Genomic DNA, 21,183 nt, shown 5'->3' on the forward strand with positions numbered 1-21,183 from the left:
AGTTTATTTTTGTGTATGGTGTTAGAAAGTGTTCTAGTTTCATTCTTTTACAAGTGGTTGACCAGTTTTCCCAGCACCACTTGTTAAAGAGGTTGTCTTTTTTTCCATTGTATATCCTTGCCTCCTTTGTTGAAGATAAGGTGTCCATAGGTTAGTGGATTTACCTCTAGGCTTCCTATTCTGTTCCATTGATCTATATTTCTGTCTTTGTGCCAGTACCATACTGTCTTGATGAGTGTGGCTTTGTAGTATAGTCTGAAGTCAGGCAGGTTGATTCCTCCAGTTCCATTCTTCTTTCTCAAGATTACTTTGGCTATTCGAGGTTTTTTGTATTTCCATACAAACTGTGAAATTATTTGTTCTAGTTCTGTGAAAAATATCATTGGTAGCTTGATAGGGATTGCATTGAATCTATAGATTGCTTTGGGTAGTATAGCCATTTTGACAATATTGATTCTTTCAATCCATGAACACGGTATATTTCTCCATCTGTCTGTGTCCTCTTTGATATGAAAAACCCACAGCAAGCATTACCCTCAATGGTGAAAAATTGAAAGCATTTCCCCTAAAATCAGGAACAAGACAAGGGTGCCCACTCTCACCACTACTATTCAACATAGTTTTGGAAGTTTTGGCCACAGCAATCAGAGCAGAACAAGAAGTAAAAGGAATCCAGATAGGAAACAAGAAGTGAAACTCTCGCTGTTTGCAGATGACACGATCCTCTACAGAGAAAACCCTAAAGACTCTACCAGAAAATTACTAGGGCTAATCAACGAATATAGTAAAGTTGCAGGATATAAAATTAACACACAGAAATCCCTTGCATTCCTATATACTAACAACGAGAAAACAGAAAGAGAAATTAAGGAAACAATACCATTCACCATTGCAGCAAAAAGAATAAAATACTTAGGAGTATATCTACCTAAAGAAACAAAAGACCTATACACAGAAAACTATAAAACACTGCTGAAAAACTATAATTTTATACAAAAATGTAACAGATAAAGTTGGGCAGCATTCAATAGCTATCCATGGGGAGCAATGTTTATGGGTTTTTCTTGAGATTACGTTTACACTGGACACTAACCAAGCTCTTCAATTAACGTTAAGCTTTGCTAGGGATATGTATGAAAATTACCTAGAATTTGCCATTCTTTTTCCTTCCCACAAATTTCTATGCCTTTTTAGTAATTAAATTCAGTTCAGGCACTCAGTCATGTCCGATTCTTTGCAACTCCACGAACCACAGCACAGCAGGCCTCCCTGTCCATCACCAACTCCCAGAGTCCACCCAAACCCATGTCCATCAAGTCGGTGATGCTGTCTATTAAGAAAAATCACAGTATGCTTACATTCATGTCAGTAACTTTCAAAGGAATTTTAAGTGAACAAAAATGAATGTAAATAGCTAAAAATTATGGCTTTTAAAATGATGAAGGTGGAAAACTTAAAAATCTAATGCTGTTACTACAATCATGGCAACTTACTTTCTCTTTTTTTCCTGGTCATAAATGCTTAAAGAAAAGACAAAATTTTGTGGCTTTTTTTTTCACTTTGCTTAATTTTAGCTTTCTATTTTTATTAAAAGCCACCTACAAAATTATAGTTTATATACAAAAATATTCTCTAAAAGATAACAAATGACAAATTTCATATTTTCAAAGGATATAAATATATTTATACATTTCTCTTCTACTACAGAATGGAAAAAGTCATGCCAAACTCCAATAAACCTTCCATACTGTCTTCATCTTTGTTTTCTAGCTAACAGGTTTAGGGTGTGAAAGTTTGTTGCTGAACCTCAAAAAGACACTGAGATTCTCAGGCTCCAGAGGAGAAGAATTCAATCCGGGGCCAGAGATGAGACTTGATCGCTCAGAGCTTTTGTGTAATAAAGTTTTATTAAAGTATAAAGGAGATAGAGAAAGCTTCTGACATAGACATCAGAAGGGGGTAGAAAGAGTACCCCCTTGCTAGTGTTAGCAATGGAGTTATATACTCTCCAATGAATCCACAGAAGTCTGGAGGTTGTAAAGACCTCACCAGACCTACTCCCATAATTTACATTTTAAAATAACAGGATTAGCCAGAAGGTTTAATCCAGAGACTGTCCTCAGGCAGGATACCTTATTGTTATATAATCCTTGTAAAGACCAGACCTACTCCCTTAATTTACATTTTATGAGAACAGGATTAGCCAGAAGGTTTAATCCAGAGACTGTCCTCAGGCAGGATACATTATTATTATATAATCCTAAGAATGTAGAGGGAAAAAAAAAGTTTGTCCTTTCTTCCTCCTTGAGAATTCCATATCCCTCTCTTCTTGGGGACCCCTAGACTTCTTATCAACCTGCCTAGGAAATGACTCTCTCAGGTGTTACAAAAGGAATTACATAAAATGGAGGGAGTAATAAGACTAAATGGTGATGAAATGCTTTGGAAGAAAAAGACAATATAGAGATTTTTTTTTATATGCTGGTCATATCTAATTCCTGTTCTTAATTATCCATCAGATTTACTAAGTTCTGCCTACATCAGTGGAGAAGGCATTGTCACCCCACTCCAGTACTCTTGCCTGGAAAATCCCATGGACGGAGGAGCCTGGTAGGCTGCAGTCCATGGGGTCGCTAAGAGTCGGACACGACTGAGCGAATTCCCTTTCACTTTTCACTTTCATGCATTGGAGAAGGAAATGACAACCCACTCCAGTATTCTTGCCTGGAGAATCCCAGGGATGGAGGAGTCTGGTGGGCTGCCATCTATGGGATCTATGGGGTCGCACAGAGTTGGACACGACTGAAGCGACTCAGCAGCAGCAGCAGCAGCAGCAGCAGCCTACATCATGCTACATCAGAAATCTAAAAGAAATAAAATTAGTTTCTGTCATGGTCATTTTTATTTAACATTTTGCTCTTTATAACTGGAGTGTCTCTTGAGAATGCCAAGCTGAGTTTACTCAGGAATGTTTCTTAAGAGATATTACTGATGTCAATACAGAAATTTCAAACATTGTGATGCTAGTCTAAATATCTCAAAGTCAAGATGAGTAGATAAAGTGTATTTCACCTCTAGACCATGCATTCTTTGAAGACAACTGTATCTCAATCCCCTTGAGCCTTCTAGCTTAGATCAGAGTATCCAAAATGTGCCAGGGACTAATGTTTGTTATACTGACGTCAAACTGCAGCTTGAGAAATGAAGTAGTAGATAGCAAAGAGTGAATGACAAATAGATTGCAGTGTAAAAGGGTGTGGTGTGTGTGTGTGTGTGTGTGTGTGTGTGCGCGCGCACATGCTCAGGTGTGTCTGACTCTTTGCAGCCCCATTCTGCCCATGGAATTTTCCAGGCAAGAATACTAGAGTGGGTTTCCATTTCCTTCTCCAGGTGATCTTCCTGATCCATGGATCAAACCTTCATCCTTGTGTCCCCTACACTGGCAGGTGGATTCTACCACTAGTGTCACCTGGGAATCCTGTAAAGACTTGAGGCAGGGCTAATAAAGTCAAGAAGCTAGAATGATATGAAGAAACTGGCACTGCAGCAAGGTATGAATGCATAAAATTCTTAACTTGGAATTCAGACAGTAGTATCCCTGCTATTGGCAATGATGGGATGTTTCAGTATGAGCTTCTGATTCTGCTTTTGTCTATGCAGCAATTACTAATAAGACTATGATTTCTCTACATTTTCATCACCACATATCCCCATCATAGTCAAGTCAGTCATTACAGCTGATCTCATAACCCAACATATTTTCTTCCCATTAATCTCTCTCTCTTAAAGAAGCTAGCAGCTTGTTCCCATCCTCCAGCCCCTTTTACAAATTGGGTATGCAGTAGGTTGTATACAAGCCTCAGAAAGAAAAGGGGATAGAGGTCCTGTGAAATGATTTAAATTTCTCCATGATTTGGTTTAAGCCAAACCCACTGTTACCAAGGAAGCCAAAGTGATCTCTTAAGAGAAATGGAGTAGCTTTGAGTCAACAAGAGCCTAAAATACAGTACTTGGGTGATTTTAAAAAATGACAGAATGATTTCAGTTCATTTCCAAGGCAAATCACTCAACATCACAGTAATCCAAGTCTATGCCCCAGCTATGAATGCTGAAGAAGCTGAAGTTGAGTGATTCTCTGAAGACATTCAAGACTGTCTAGTGTTAGTGATCAATCATGTCCAATTCTTTGTGACCCCATGGACTGTAGCCCACCAGGATCACTTGTCTATGGAATTCTCTAGGCAAGAATATTGGAGTGGGTTTCCATTCCCTTCTCCAGGGGATCTTCCAGACCCAGGGATTGAACCCAGGTCTTCAGGATTGCAGGCAGATTCTTTAACATCTGAGCCACTAGGGGAGACCCTCTAGAACTACCACCAAAAAGCAGATGTCCTTATCATTATAGAGGGTTGGAATGTAATACTAGGAAGTCAAGAGATACTTGGAGTGGAAGGAAAGTTTGGCCTTGGAGTTCAAAATGAAACAGGGCAAAGGCTAGCAAGAGTTTTTCCAAGGGAACACACTGGTCATAGCAACTACTCTATTCCAACAACACAAGAGAAAATTCTACACTTGGACATCACCAAATGATCAATACCAAAATCAGACTGATGATACTCTTTGAAGCTGATGATGGAGAAGCTTTAAACAGTTAGCAAAAACAAGACCTGGAGCTGACTGTGGCTCAGATCATCAGCTCCTTATTGCAAAATCCAGGCTTAAATTGAAGAAAGTAGGGAAAACCACTAGATCATTTTGGTATGAACTAAATCAAATCCCTTATGGTTACAGAGTGAAGGTGACAAATAGATTCAAGGGATTCAATCTGGTAGACAGAGTACCTGAAGAATTATGGACAGAGGTTTGTCATATTTGGAGGTGGTAACCAAAACCATAGCAAAGTAAGAGAAATGCAAGAAGTCAAAATGGTTGTCTGAGGAGGCCTTACAAATAACTGAGAAAAGAAGAGAAGCGAAAGGCAAGAGAGAAAGGGAAAGATATACCTATCTGATTATAGAGTTCCAGAGAATAGCCAGGAGAGATAAGCAAGCCTTCTTAAGTGAACAATGCAAAGAAACAGAGGAAAACAATAGAATGGGAAAGACAAGGGATATCCTCAAGAAAATTCGAGATGCAAAAATGGGCACAATAAAGAACAGAAACTTCAAGGACTTAACAGAAGCAGAAGAGATTAAGAAGCAGTGGCTAGAATACACAGAACTATTTTTTTTTAAAGGTCTTAATAACCCAGATAGCAACAGTAGTGTGATCACTCATCTAGAGCCAGATATATTGGAGCGTGAAGTCAAGTGGGCCTTAGGAAGCCCTATGAACAACAATTAGTGGAGGTGATGAAATTGTAGCTGAGCTATTTAAAATTCTGAAAGATGATGCTGTTAAAGCACTACACCTAATATGCCAGTAAACTTGGGAAATTCAGCAGTGGCCACAGGACTAGAAAAGGTCAGTTTTCATTCCAATCCCAAAGAAAGGCAGTGCCGAAGAATGTTGAAACTATCATGTGATTGCGCTCATTTCACACACTAGCAAAGCAATGCTCAAAAACCTTTTAAACTGGGCTTCAGCAGTATGTGAACTGAGACCTTCTGGATGTACAAACTGGATATAGAAAAGGCAGAAGAACCAGAGATCAAATTGGCAAAATCTTTTGGGTCATAACAAACCAAGGTAACTCCAAAAAAACTTCTGCTTCATTAAGCACACTAAAGTCTTTGACTCTGTGGATCACAACAAACTGTGGAAAATTCTTAAAAAAATGGGAATACCAGACCACCTTCCCTGTCTCCTGAGAAAACTGAATGCATGACAAGAAGCAGCAGTTGAACCAGACATGAAACAACAAACTGATTCAAAATTGAGAAAGGAGTATATCAAGGTTATGTTGTCACCCTGCTTATTTAACTTATATGCAGAGTACATCATGTGAAATGCAAAGCTGGATGAGTCACAAGCTGGAATCAAGATAGCTTGGAGAAATATCAGCAACCTCAGATATGCAGATGATACCACTCTAATGACAGGAGTGAAGAGGAACTAAAGAGTCTCTTGATGAGGGTGAAAGAGGAAAATTTTTTAAAAACTGGCTTAAAATGCGACATTCACAAAACAAAGATCTTGGCAATCAGTCCCATCACTTCATGGCAAATAGATGGGAAAAAAGAGGAAATTGTGACAGATTTTATTTTGGGGGGGGGGCCTTAAAAATCACTGCAGACATTTACTGCAGCCATGAAATTAAAAGATCCTTGCTCCTTGGAAGAAATGCTAAGACAAACCTAGACAGCATATTAAAAAGCAGAGATATCACTTTGCTGACAAAGGTTGATCTAGTTAAAACTATTGTTTTTCCTGTAGTTATGTATAGATGTGAGAGTAGGACCATATCAAGAAGGTTGAGAGCTGAAGTATTGAAGCTTTCAAATTGTTGTGCTGGGGAAGATGCTTGAGAGTCCCTTGGACAACAAGGAACTCACATCGATCAATCCTAAAGGAAATCAACCCTGATCATTCACTGGAAGGACTGATGCCGAAGCTGAAGCTCCAGTACTCTGGCCACCCCATGTGAAGAGCTGACTCATTGGAAAAGACTCTGATGCTGGGAAATGCTGAGGGCAAGAGAAAAAAGGGGTTACAGATGATGACATAGTTGGATGGCATCACTGACTCCACAGACATGAGTTTGAGCAAACTCCGGGAGATAGTGGAGAGGGAAGCCTGGCATGCTGCCATTGATGGGGCTGCAAAGAGTCAGGCATGTCTTAGTGACTGAACAATAATTTATATATAAATATATATTAATATGTATATGTACATATTAACATACAATATATATTAATATGTATATATTAATACACATCAATGTGCTGAACATTAGGACCTTGTTTCTGCATTCTATATATAATAGTTTGCAAATTTTCTTTGTGCATAGAATGATTTGTGGTTACTGCTAAAAGTTGTAGAACAAACTTTATCACCAATTGCTGATTTTATATCAAGAAACCTTGCTAATCTGTTTTATAGGTTCTAGTAATTGTGGTTCAATGGGACTGTCTATATGGGCAATCATTTAATATGGAAATAAACACATTTAGTTTTCTTCCTTCCAAACTTTACATTATTTCTTTCTTTCTTTTTTTCCCCTTTATTGTGCCTTTTAGAACCTGCAGGACAATACTGAATAGAAGTGGTGTTGCTAGATATTCATTTTCAGTTTTTATTTTTAATAGGTAATGTTTCTCATACTTCTTTGAAAATAAATATGCTGAGATATATTTGAACAATTTACCCAGAGGAATTCCCACCTATTACTATTGTTAGTTTGCTAACAAGATTTTTTAAAGTTCTAGGTTATTGCTGAGTTTTGTTGATGTCTCTTTCATTTATGAAAATACTTATATATTTTTTCCTTTTTTAAAAAAAATTGGTAAATGTGTGATGCAGCTTGATTATAATTTTACACATACATATATGTCTCTTCATTTATATATACACACATGCATTTATATGCTTGTAAACACACATATTTCTGCATTTGGCTTTATAACATTTTTAAAATAATTTTTGCATCTATATTTACAGGTGATATTAGTCAGTTGTTTGCATTTCTTCTTGTATCTATGCACACCTTTGAAATTACTTTTACTACCATATAAAGGTGACTTGAGGACTTCTATTCTCTGAAAAGGTTTAAATAATTCAGAGATTATATGTTTAATTAATAGTGGTGATATTTGACCTGTAATGTAAATAAGAGAAGAAAAAATAATGAACACTACAGCATAAATCCAGAAATTCATCAGCCTTCACTTTCTAACCATGGAAATATGTTTTTAATGTTACCAGCAGTAAATGTTTATAGGTGTTTGAATTTTGGTTAAACTCAAAATGAAATCTGTGCTTTGTAGAAAACTAGTGTGCTTAGTTCAATGCCTGAAGAAAATTGTATTTAGAACATCCTGAGCTGAGAGAGACTGTTGTTCACACAGGGAAGTATATTGAGGAAATGAAGGAATCAGGTACTTTATATAGGACACATTGCACATGTTTGTACTTTTGTGAATTCTTATTACTTTAAATGGCAAGTGGAGTTTTGAGGCCTCTGGAGTTGGTTATTATTAGTTTCACGTCTAAATAAACACGGGGAAGAAGAACTCATGTAGTATACTCCTAATTTAGTGTGGCCTAGTCCAGTGCTGTCTTCCTTGGAGTCAACTCACTAAAATGATTTAAAGAGGCATTCTGGATAGCCAATTCCAGCCGGATACTTTTAGCATTCCCATCCAGAACAGACCCTTAATGTCCCCGGTTAACCTCTGGGACTCCAAAATTGAAGACTTTTTCTCAGTTTATGCACACAACATGGGAAGCGGTCCCTGACAGATGGAAAGTGGAGCTCAAATACCCCCAGCCTCCTGGACCTTTAGATTGAAGTTGGAACAACACTGAAGCACTTTCTACTCTGTCTTCCAAAGTTCCCCAAGAAGACTGGCCACAGTTTTCCATAGCATTAACCTGTTCAATATCACACCTTTATTTTTTGGAGGGTGAGGGATGTGTAATAACTTCATTTTTCCAGCTTCCCATTTTGCATTTCTTTGAGTCATTTGCCAAAACAAACTATATCCTCCCACTATTAGTTTATCCTCCCACAACTATTACTCTGTAGCTTCTTTTATGTATAATATTCAAATTACTCCTGAACTCCAAGGCTGACTACATAAATTCTGAGGCTCAGTACAAGATGAAAATTCAGCCTTTTGTTCAAAAAGCTAAAAAAAAAAAAAAAAAAAGTGCCTTTACCATTACTAAAATGTAAAACCTTTTCCTTTATTCCTGCCAACCTTCTCCCAACCTGTTAAGGTGCTTTTTATCTGCAATTTAATTTTGCAAAATGCAGACTCTACGAGGTACCAGAGAGCCTCAGAGTGTGATTCTGTAAGTTTAGCTCATAGCCACAAGCTGCTGGATTCCGCTTCTCCCCACTCACTGACATGCTGTACCCCAGCTGGTGTGGAGAAGTCAGTCCCCCTTTCTCATGAACTGGCTGTCCCACCCCACAGGAGATGGGCAGTCCCCAAGGAATTGCAATCTCTGCACCAAGACCCACAGGCTGCCTGGATTTGGGGTTGGCTAGAAGCTTGCTCCCAACAAATTACCCATTAAACATACTGTGGTGTCGCAAGCCCCAGGTAGGGATGGGCACAGCCGTATCCAGCTCAGCAATGCCCTGAGGTATGCAGCGAAACTTGGCTCATCTTAGACCTATGCCTCATCCCCTACCAGGAGTGGGAGGCAGTAGCAGTGGCTGGATGGATGTAGGGAAGGGAAGGTCAGACAAGGCCTGGGACACCAGGGGGCAGGAGGTGGCAGGTGTCACTGGTCATGAGGAGGAAGAGGCTAGAAGGGACCCTGGTGCTAGAAGATGATGGAGTAGGGGGTAATGAACCCTTCCTGGGATGGCAGGAAGTAGTAGAAAGTGAGACAGTATTTGAGTTGAGACTTCAGGCTACTGGCACACTTTCTATTGCCCCATAGACAATATGTGGACTTTTACAGACTTCATTCAAAAATCACAAATTCAAAAATCAAATTGTTATGAATTTAAAGATGGTAGCTAGAGAGTATTCTATGCCCCAAGCATAGACCCTTAGAGCAGGAGCCTCTGTGCTGACTGACTGGTCTCACATCCATGGCATCAGCTATGGTGAGACAAATCCTAGACCTCACTCTCCCAGTAAACTGTGTTCTGATCTTTCTCAATCTTGTCACACTGTTACATCTATCATGCTGCAAATCCTTTACCCTGACCCTTCTGCATTTCCCACTTCCCAGTGGCCTTTAAAGAAGAGATAGACACGGTATTTAGTTTAAATAACTTACTTCTCAATACACTTTCTGACATTATCTTTAGTGCCTCTAGTGTGTCCAATAACATCACTAAGATGCTAAATTTCTTTAATTATGTTTCCAGTGACTACCTTTTTCAGTTCACAGCCAGGTTTCTGAGGCTAATCATTAGAACAATGCTCTCACAATCATTCCTATTCTCTTTAAGACCTTGAGTGGTCACTACCACATGGGGCACTGCAGACATGGTGGTTCTCTGGGTACTGACTCATCATTCAAGGACCCCATGTGAGCCATCATTGCTTGCACCTACAAGATCAGGTAAGCAGGGATACTTCTGAGAGCAGTCAGTAAGACTGAAGATCCAGGGAGACTTTTAGAAGATGGAATTTCATCTGAGTCTTCAAGGTAATTCCTCTATAGACAAGATAAGATTCTAGGGGAATTCATAACTTTATAAATAAAGTCACAAATTATAACCCTCATTTTTACTACTAAGAGACATTTTTCTTGGAAACAAATGGGAAACTATGCTAACTGGTTGGACTTGCTACAGGTTAGTGTCATCTAACCTCATCTCTACTTTCATTAATACTTGGCAATACTTCTGCTCATCTATAAGAGATTCTTTGTGTAACTTCCAGGTTTTTCCAACCTTTCCTGCTATCACTTCAAAGCTCTTATCTCTCAGTTTGCCTTGCTAACTGCTTTTGGAATCACTTCAACCAATAGCCCCACAGAATCTCCAGTAACATTCATGTGCTAGTCACGGCAGCCACCATTCTGCATTGACTGCTTTTTCCATGACTTCCAATCACTCAGTGGAGTGAGTCTTTATGCTAACAGTTAGTAGTGTTTATTAAATATACAAGTTTCCTTACTTCAATTATTTCCCTTCTGATTACCAAAAAGATTACCTCCAGCTTTATTAAGGAAATGAGCAGGTAACCAAAGGTGGCCTAGCTTTGTCCTGCAATTTCAAATCTTATATTTCTTTAGCTGCCTTCTCTTGCTCTTTTAGATTAACTGTTCTACAATGTGGACTTCCCAGATGGTGCAACGGTAAAGAACCCCCCTGCCAATGCAGGAGACCTAAGAGATGAGGGTTTGATTCCTGGGTTGGGAAGATCCCCTGGAAGAGGGCATGGCAACTCACTCCAGTGTTCTTGGCTGGAGAATCCCATGGACAGAGAAGCCTGGCAGGCTACAGCCCAGGGAGTCACAAAGAATCAGACAAGACTGAGTGACTGATCATACAAACACACACACACACACACACACACACACACACACACACACACACACACTCTACAGTGTCCTATCACTTGTGACAGCAAGGAACCTCTAACTTAGCCCTGTAGGAAAGATTACACAGACTGTATATAGCATGTGACAATTAGTTTCTGTTATAGCAAACTAACCTCCCCATAGGTCAGCAATATTAATTTCAGAGTGTAATCTTGGTTATTACTCCACAGGTTGGGTAAATTAAAACTAAAAGTACAGTTTTTTGTTTTTTTCTTTTTTTGCAATGTGATTTGAAGATTTTATATTGGCTACCATAAATTATAAACCAAACTGTATGCTATTAAGCAGAGAACTAATGTTCATTCCATGTATTAGAAGAAATAAATTTAAAAGACTTATATACTATTAAAAAACTTGGAGTGATATACCTTTAGTATAAAGATTTCTAGTACATTATTGTGGGCATCTCTTATGTCCCAATACCTAGATCTTATTGCTATATTTTTTTATTCCAGTTTTACTTACCAGAAATTATTAATTAATGCCTGAGTATATTCACTACTATAGTTACTGCAATGTTATAATAGGATGTTCTTTATAGGATTCTCTTTATACTTTAAATGGAATATTATCTAAAATTTTTTCCTACTTGCTTTTATTCATATGCCCTATTATCAGGCAACACAGATAGACAAGGCATATATAACTATTTTGATCATCAAAGGTGTAGTGCAAACACATGTTAAATTTTTTCTCTTTTATCTCCTACATTCCCTGAAGTGAAATGCTGAAGGTGATAAAGTGAGAGAGAAAGAAACTTGACAATAATAGGAACTCAGGAAACAAAGAGGTTCACACTCTTCCACCTTCAGGTTGTAGCACTTTTAGCTTGAACTGTTAATTGTTCTTACAGTTTAACTCCTTAGTGCCAGAAAAGAAAAAAAAGTAACATATTTCCATGGAAAATAATTATCGAGTTTATAAAGCAAGCAGGATTTTCATTTCAAAAAGTTTTTTTTTAATCAATTTTTGTTCATGAAAATAAATGCAAATACCCCCTTTTCTAGGCTTCCAAGGTGGCTCAACAGTAAGGAATCTGCCTGCAATGCCAGAGATGTGGGTTCAAACCCTGGATCAGGAAGATCCCCTAGAGAAGGAAATGGCAACCCACTCCAGTATTCTTGCCCGGGAAATCCCATAGAAAGCGAAGCCTGGTGGGCTAGAGTCCATGGGGTCACAAAGAATGAGACATGACTTTGTGACTAAACAACAACACCTCCTTCTGCCAAACTAGTAGTCCGAGGAATATTTGGGAGCAATTTTAATATTTTTCCCTTAGAGGTATTAGAGAAATGTAAGCAATGTGCATGTTTCTCTCCCAAAATTATTTCCATGCAAACTGGAAATATAAATAACTTTTCTAGTGTAAAGAACATTTTCAATCTTGGAAATGAAGTATAAAAAGCTTAAAAATTTCTTTGAATAGGAAATAAATTTCTTCAAACAACAGCTTTGATTTTATCCATTATCACATCACCATTTCATTCTCATCAAAAGAACCAACCACTTTCTAGTTCCAATTTGTTCCTTCACATCTGATTTCCTTCCCACTTCAAAAGATAGCAGTTAGGACCACTGGAGCCCTGTTTTCCCATCCCTCTACCAGGAAGACAGAAACTGGCCTAGGGTCTTTACAATCAGCTTCACAAATGCCAAAGTCAAGGCTCTTCCAGATGGCCAACGGAAGCAGTTTTACAAAAGACTGGGAAGAAAACTTAGGGCAGAACTGAAAACTATAAAATGCAAGTCTAGAATTTTAGCAAACACATTTTCATATTTAGCACCTCTTGAAAGGAAATTTTTATAACAGGATTGCTTTATATTTAGATCTGTATTATCATTGGTTCCCTTGTCTGGTTCCAATCCTCTAAGGGTACTCTATAAATAATAGTGACACAAAAGCCTTAGCATCTTTTGCAAAAGTGAATAAGTGAATGTACTTTGGTACACAAAATGTAGCTGCAACTGGCCCATTCTTATTAGAACTCTCACTGTGCCTATTTTTAATGTGTCCTTGCCTTGTGACTCTTACAATAAAAAGTAGAAGGAAATAACTTCTGTAAACATAAAGTCCATGATATCTGCTTATTTTTACCTTTGAATATTTGCAACATAACAGCTGCAAAGCCTTTAACTGTGTGGATCACAATAAACTGTGGAAAACTCTGAAAGAGATGGGAATACCAGACCACCTGACCTGCCTCTTGAGAAACCTGTATGCAGGCCAGGAAGCAACAGAACTGCACATGGAATAACAGGCTGATTCCAAATAGGAAAAGGAGTATATCAAGGTTATATATTGTCACCATGCTTATTTAACTTATATGCAGTGTACATCATGAAAAATACTGGGCTGGCAGAAGCACAAGCTGGAATCAAGATTTCTGGGAAAAATATCAATAACCTCAGATATGCAGATGACACCACCCTTATGGCAGAAAGTGAAGAATTAAAGAGCCTCTTGATGAAAGTGAAAGAGGAGAGTGAAAAAGTTGGCTTAAAGCTCAACATTCAGAAAACTAAAATCATGGCATCTGGTCCCATCACTTCATGGCAAATAGATGGGGAAACAGTGGAAACAGGGGCTGACTTTATTTTTGGGGGCTCCCAAATCACTGCGGATGGTGACTTCAGCCTTGAAATTAAAAGATGCTTACTCCTTAGAAGGAAAGTTATGACCAACCTAGACAGCATATTAAAAAGCAGAGACATTACTTTGCCAACAAAGTTTCGTCTAGTCAAGGCTATGGTTTTTCCATTAGTCATGTATGGATTTGAGAGTTGGACTATAAAGAAAACTTAACATCAAAGAATTGATGCTTTTGAACTGTGGTGTTGGAGAAGACTCTTGAGAGTCCCCTGGTCTGCAAGGAGATCCAACCAGTCCATCCTAAAGATCAGTCCTAGGTGTTCATTGGAAGGGATGATGTTGAAGCTGAAACTCCAATACTTTGGTCACCTGATGTGAAGAGCTGACTCATTGGAAAAGACCTTGATGCTGGGAAACATTGAGGGATGGAGGAGAAGCAGACAACAGAGGATGAGATGGCTGGATGGCATCACCAACTCGATGGACATGGGTTTGGGTGAACTCCGGGAGTTGGTGATCAACAAGGAGGCCTGGCATGCTGAAGTTCATGGGATCACAAAGAGTCAGACATGACTGAGTGACTGAATTGAACTGAACTGAAATGAAATGAAAATTTGTTAAATGAAAAGGACCATTGTGCCCTGACATTGGTCTGTGATTTCTTGTCACAGTTCTTTAGGTAAATATGCTTAAAAACAAACATCTTATATTCTTTATCTTGTTCTTTTTATTGTTACTACTACTATTTATATTTTTCTACCCCAAAGTAATATAATGCGTTGCTCACTTTCAATTTTATATATCTTCCCAGAGCCATTAATTTACTTACTTAATTTACAAATACTTATTATGAATCTGCTAAACAAAATGCTTGGGGAACATAGCCTACCCCTCAAAGAGGTTACAGTCTAGTGGAGAAGATGTGAATTAAACCATCACCTAATTTATTTTGGCCATAATAAATTTTATGAAGAAATAGCTCAGGTACCATGATGCCATTAAATGGGAGAAAAGTACCTTGGTCTTATTATATTCTTATTAAATAGATGCTGCCTTAGTGGGTAACATTTGTCATTGTTTTGATTTTTTTTATATTTTAGGGTCCAAATTTCCAAGTTAAGTGCAGCTTCTGTCCATTTCTATAAGATTTTGAAAACGGACTGTTTTAAAAACACTGAAAAAAAGAGACTTTTTTCAATGATACCATCCGCAGTGAAGTGAGGCACTTAAGGCAGACGTTTTATTTTTATATGGTTTAATATTCATCTTTAATTTCTATTTTTCAAAGTTCCATCTAACAAATATAAATAATAAATGACCTTAATGTGATATAGTAACTTATAATAAGAAATATATAGTTGATCTTCCTCTTCTAGCACATAGCTTCTAACACCCTTGGGATTTCCTAAGTGAACAAAGAGAAACAAAAAATTTGTTACATTAATGAGGTGACTCTTGGAATGACCCCAGTAATTAAAATCATCAATTATGCATCTTATTTGAAAACTAAAACCTACTCTTATCAAAGCAAAGATGCTCAGGTTTCTCTATAGTTAGACTACTTGCAGATAACAAAATCTGATCTTTCCCTAATTACCAACAAACTATAATAAGAGAGTCAATTCCTAGGCAGGTTGATAAGAAGTCCAGGGGGCCCCAAGGAGAAAGTGGTCTGGAATTCTCGAGGAGGAAAGGACAAACTTTTTTTTTTTCCCTCTATAAAAGTTCCTTAGTCTTAGTCACATAAAAGGTTTTTATTTTTAAGCCTGGAACTGATGATTACATAACAAACAACTCTGTTTAAACTCTGTACTAAGGATTATATAACAATACTGTATCTTGCTTGAGGGCAGTTTCTGGGAAAAAACCTTCTGGCTAATCCTGTCATCTTAAAATGTAAATGATGGGAGTGGGTCTAGAAGATCTTTACAAACTCCAGACATTCTTTTGATTCATTGTAATAACTACTTAAAACCTATATAATTCCATTGCTAACACTAGTGAGGGGGTACTCCTTCCGCCCCCTTCTGATGTCTATGTCAGAAACTTTATCTCTTTTATACTTTAATACAACTTTATTACTCAAAAGCTCTGAGCAATCAAGCCCCAGGTTGAATTCTTCTCCTCTGGAGGCCAAGAATCCTGGCTTCTTTCCTGGTTTAGCAACAATATTTAATATAAGATGTTCCCTTGTAGAAGGTCAAGCTCTTGACTGATATACAACTTGGTGTCTGGCATGGTTTCCCCAAATCTTTCTCTCTTCTTGTTACCAAGGTTGTTGCCCCAGGCTCTTACCCTTGCCCAGTGGAAACTATGCTTCAATTGCAGAACCAAACCTCAAAAGGATGGAACTAAAGAGAAAAAATCCAGCTGTAACTTAAGTCACCATAATGACTTCTAGTGAGCCCGAGGCTTATTATACAGTGTAATATGTTAGCATGCTGCTGGCAGACTAGATAACAAACACCAGATCATAGACAGAAGAACAGGTAGCACCCCAGGTACAGGGAGAAGCTCACCTTTTCCAAAAAATTCCCATACATATGCCTCCCCCTCATTAATGCTACATTTAATAATCTTGCCTTGGGGACTTCTTGGTGGTCCAGTAGCTAAGACACTGTGCTCCCAATGCAGGGGGCCTGAGTTCAACCCCTGGTCAGAAAACTAGATTCCCCCCCCACCCCCCCCCACATGTCACAAATAAGAGTTCATAAGCTGCAACTAAAGATCCTGCATGCCAGAATGAAGACTGATGATCCCATGGGCCTCAACTAACACCTGAACAGCCATTTAAAAAAATTTAAAAAAGAAATTTTGCCTTGGTTGCTCCCCCATGAGTAGTTGACTGGCAAACCAAGTCCCTGATCCTCCACTCTCTGGCCTTGAAGAAAGCCTGTGCTGTTTTAGTCTCCTCACTGGTTTTGTTACTAGTTTTGCACATTTGGTGGCTCAGACAATAAAGAATACACCTGTAATGCAGGAGACCTGGCTTGGTTCCCTGAGTCAGGAAGATTCCCTGGAGAAGGAAATGACAACCCACTCCAGTATTCGCACCTGGAGAATTCCATGGACAAAGGAGCCTGGGGGGCTACTGTGAGTTCATGTCAGTTCAGTCACTCAGTCAAATCTGATTCTTCGAGACCCCATGGACTGCAGCACGCCAGGTCTCCCTGTCTATTACCAACTCTCAGAGTTTACTCAAACTCATGCCCATTGAGTTGGTGATGCCATCCAACCATCTCATCCTCTGAAATCCCCTTCTCCTCCAATGAGTCGATCTTCTCCAGCATCAGGATCTTTTGAAATGAATCAGCTCTTTGCATCATGTAGCCAAAGTATTGGCGTTTCAGCTTCAACATCAGTCCTCCAATGAATATTAAGGACTAACTTCACTTACGATGGTCTGGTTGGACCTCCTTGCAGACCAAGGGATTCTAAAGACTCTTCTCCAACAACATAGTTCAAAAGCATCAACTCTTTGGTGCTCAGCTTTCTTTATAGTCCAACTCTCACATCCTAGTGGAATGTGACTACTGGAAAAACCATAGCCTTGACTAGATGGACCTTTGCTGGCGAAGTAATGTCTCTGCTTTTTCATATGCCATCTAAGTTGGTCATAACTTTTCTTCCAAGGAGTAAGCATATTTTAATTTCATAGCTGCAGTTACCATCTGCAGTGATCTTGGAGCCCCAAAACATAGTCAGCCACTGTTTCCACAGTTTCCCCATCTATTTGCCATGAAGTGACAGGACCGGATGCCATGATCTTAGTTTTCTAAATGTTGAGCTTTAAGCCAACTGTTTCACTCTCCTCTTTTACTTTCATCAAAAGGCTCTTTAGTTCTTCTTCACTTTCTGCCATAAGGGTGGTGTCATCTGCATATCTGAGGTTATTGATATTTATCCCAGCAATCTTGACTTCAGCTTGTGCTTCATCCAGCCCAGCGTTTCTCATGGTATACTCTGAATATAAGTAAAATAAGCACAGTGACAACATATAACCTTGACATACTCCTTTTTCTATTTGGAACCAGTCTGTTCTTCCATATTAAGTTCTAACTGTTGCTTCCTGATGTGCATACAGATTTCTCAAGAGACAGGTGAGGTGGTCTGGTATTCCCATCTCTTTCAAAATTTTCCACAGTTTATTGTGATCCACACGGTCAAAGGCTTTGGCATAGAGAAGAAAGCAGAAATAGATGTTTTTCTGAAACTCTCTTGCTTTTCTGATGATCCATCGGATGTTGGCAATTTGATCTCTGGTTCCTCTGCCTTTTCTTAAACCAGCTTGAACATCTGGAATTTCATGGTTCATGTATTGCTGAGGCCTGGCTTGGAGAATTTTGAGCATTATTATACTAGCGTGTGAGATGAGTTCAATTGTGTGACACTTTGAGCATTCTTTGGGATTGCCTTTCTTAGGGATTGGAATGAAAACTGACCTTTTCCAGTCCTGTGGCCACTGTTGAATTTTCCAAATTTGCTGGCATATTGAGTGCAGCACTTTCACCGCATCATCTTTTAGGATTTGAAATAGCTCAACTGGAATTCCATCACCTCCATTAGCTTTGTTCATAGTGATGCTTTCTACGGCCCACTTGACTTCACATTCCAGGATGTCTGGCTCTAGGTGAGTGATCGCACCATTGTGATTATCTGCATCATGAAGATCTTTTTTGTATAGTTCTTCTGCGTATTCTTGCCACTTCTCAATATCTTCTGCTTTTGTTAGGTCCATACGATTTCTGTCCTTTATTGAGCCCATCTTTGCATGAAGTTTTTTCATCAACACAAGAGAAGACTCTACACAGGGACATCACCAGATGGTCAACATTGAAATCAGATTGGTTATATTCTTTGCAGCCCAAGTTTGAGAAGCTCTATACAGTCAGCAAAAACAAGACTGGGAGCTGGCTGTCGTACAGATCATGAACTCCTTATTGCCAAATTCAGACTGAAATTGAAGTAAGTGAGGAAAACTACTAAACCATTCAGGTATGACCTAAATCAAGTCCCTTATGATTATACAGTGGAAGTGAGAAATAGATGTAAGGGACTAGATCTGATAGACAGAGTGCCTGATAAACTATGGACAGAGGTTTGTGACATTGTACAGGAGACAGGCATAAAGACCTTCCCCAAGAAAAAGAAATGCAAAAAAGCAAAATGTCTGTCTGACGAGGCCTTACAAATAGCTGTGAAAAGAAGAGAAGTGAAAAGTCAAGGAGGAAAGGAAAGATACACCCAAAGAATGCAGAGTTCCAAAGAATAGCAAGAAGAGATAAGAAAGCCTTCCTGTGATCAATGCAAAAAAATAGAGGGAAACATCATAAGGGGAAAGACTAGAGATCTCTTCAAGAATATTAGAGATACCAAGGGAACATTTCATGCAAAGATGGACTCAATAAAGGACAGAAAATCTCAGTAACAGGTACATTTATAAGCTTAATTACTTGTATATAGCTCTTTCTTTCCTGATTTGAAATTAAATGAACAATTATAAAAGTGATTTCAGATGACAGCACCAGGCTTCAATAGAAATTATGTCTCCGTACTTTATACTTTATTATGGACTTTAATAGAAATGGTTTAAAAAAAATCTCCTTATGAACAAAATAGAATAAAGAATTCTAGCAACAAGGAGGTTAAACATTCATTGATTAGTTTTAGATTATTGCACCAGTCCTTAGGAGAGGGTAATATTCTGAAGTTAATATTGTTAGCTGGCCTTCAACTAGTTCTGCATTCCAAGGTTGAAATATGAACATCTTATTTCTAATCTATGATAGATTGTACCACCATCTGGGAGAATATTATATAGCTCTATCTCATTAACATCAGGCTGGGACATAAGATTTGCTTTAGCTCATGATAGGAGAAGGAAAGTGCCACATGTCTCTTTTGAGCATAACATTTATGATTTATCAGGTGATTTTGCCATTGCTTTCTTCCCTCTGTAAAAGAAACTTATGTCTCAGGTAGGATCTTCTTCTTTGGCCTGGATCCCAGAAAGAAGAAGACATCTGGAACAAAGTCATAGACGACCGAGAGCCAGTATCTTTTAACAAGAAATAAACCTCAGTTGTTGTAACTCATTAACATTTGAGTGATGTTTGTTAATATAGAATAACCTACTCTATCCTAACAAAAACACTAAAACTTGTCAGATTGACCTTGGAGCCTAGCATTAAGGAAAAAGGAAATCATTATAAAAGGCTGAAGAAATGGTGACTGTACATCATGCATTTGGGGAGCATTTGCTAAAACCATTCCTCAAACTAGTTGAAAGAAAGATAAAAAGTCTATGGCTTCAGGTAAACTTTGTGAAACAGAATGGTACTAATATGGATTGGTGATTATTGACTGTATTTGACAAGATGCAATGAAAAAAGAGATGACCAAGGAAAAGAATTATCTGGTTTCCAACTGTGGAATACAGAGAATTCAGAAATTCTGGGATTTACAGGGTGAAAGAAAGAGGTAACTGATTCTCATAAATAACTAGTAAAAGATAAAGCTGAGAATTGCTTTAAATGGAAAAAAGCAGTTAAAACAGCTTTGAGGCAGTTCTTTGCCTGTGATAACGTCTCTGAATATTTTAAGGTACTGCCTAGTAGACCACTTAAGGTTGACAAAATGGCTCAAGGGGAAAAGAACAACAAAGGGGGAGCTCGCCTACTTGTGTTTGGTAAGCTCACATATAGTTAAGATGTCTAGACAGACAGGCGAGGCTCGAAAATAATTATGGACGTGGTTTTGCACATACAACTGACTGGAAGCAAAGAGATTTTTTAAAGTTCTGATATAGTTGTATTTCAGAAGGGCTATCCACCTGAATCAAGCAGCATGTGATTGCTTGGGACTTAAAATACATTCTGGGTCTCTAACTTTCTCTGAGTGGGAAGCAGGATAAAAAAATTGCTTGGTGCCCAAGATTGGCATATTCTCTAATGCTTTTTTCATATGTGGAGAAGAATGTTGATAGATAAGTAGACTATTCTGAGAATAAATGCAGGGCCATGCAGAGCAATAAACTGAGGAGCTATCCCAAGGAAACGATCAGCTATCTCAGGACAGAATTCCTTAACACTGGAAAAGGAATATTTCCCTTGGTTCCTTGAAACACTTGCCTAAGGAAGTTTTTGAAATTGCTATGGACCAGAGTATATACTATTGTGAGATCCTAGACTTTCAGTCTCTGTCACAATTGGATGGAACCTTGGGGAGAAACAAGTTGAGGAAGGGAGAAAAAAATGATCTGTTTGCAAATCAGAGGATGAATTATTTGTATCCAAGATCATACAGTTTTGTCTAATTACTTGCTGTTCCCCCTGTAAAGGATTATCTTCCTCCAACCTATTTTCAGGGATCTTTGTGATGCCCTTGCTTTGGCAGGAAGTGTGAGTAGAAGAGACAAA

This window comes from Odocoileus virginianus, chromosome 5, assembly GCF_023699985.2.
Source record: "Odocoileus virginianus isolate 20LAN1187 ecotype Illinois chromosome 5, Ovbor_1.2, whole genome shotgun sequence".
Classification (NCBI taxonomy): Eukaryota; Metazoa; Chordata; class Mammalia; order Artiodactyla; family Cervidae; genus Odocoileus; species Odocoileus virginianus.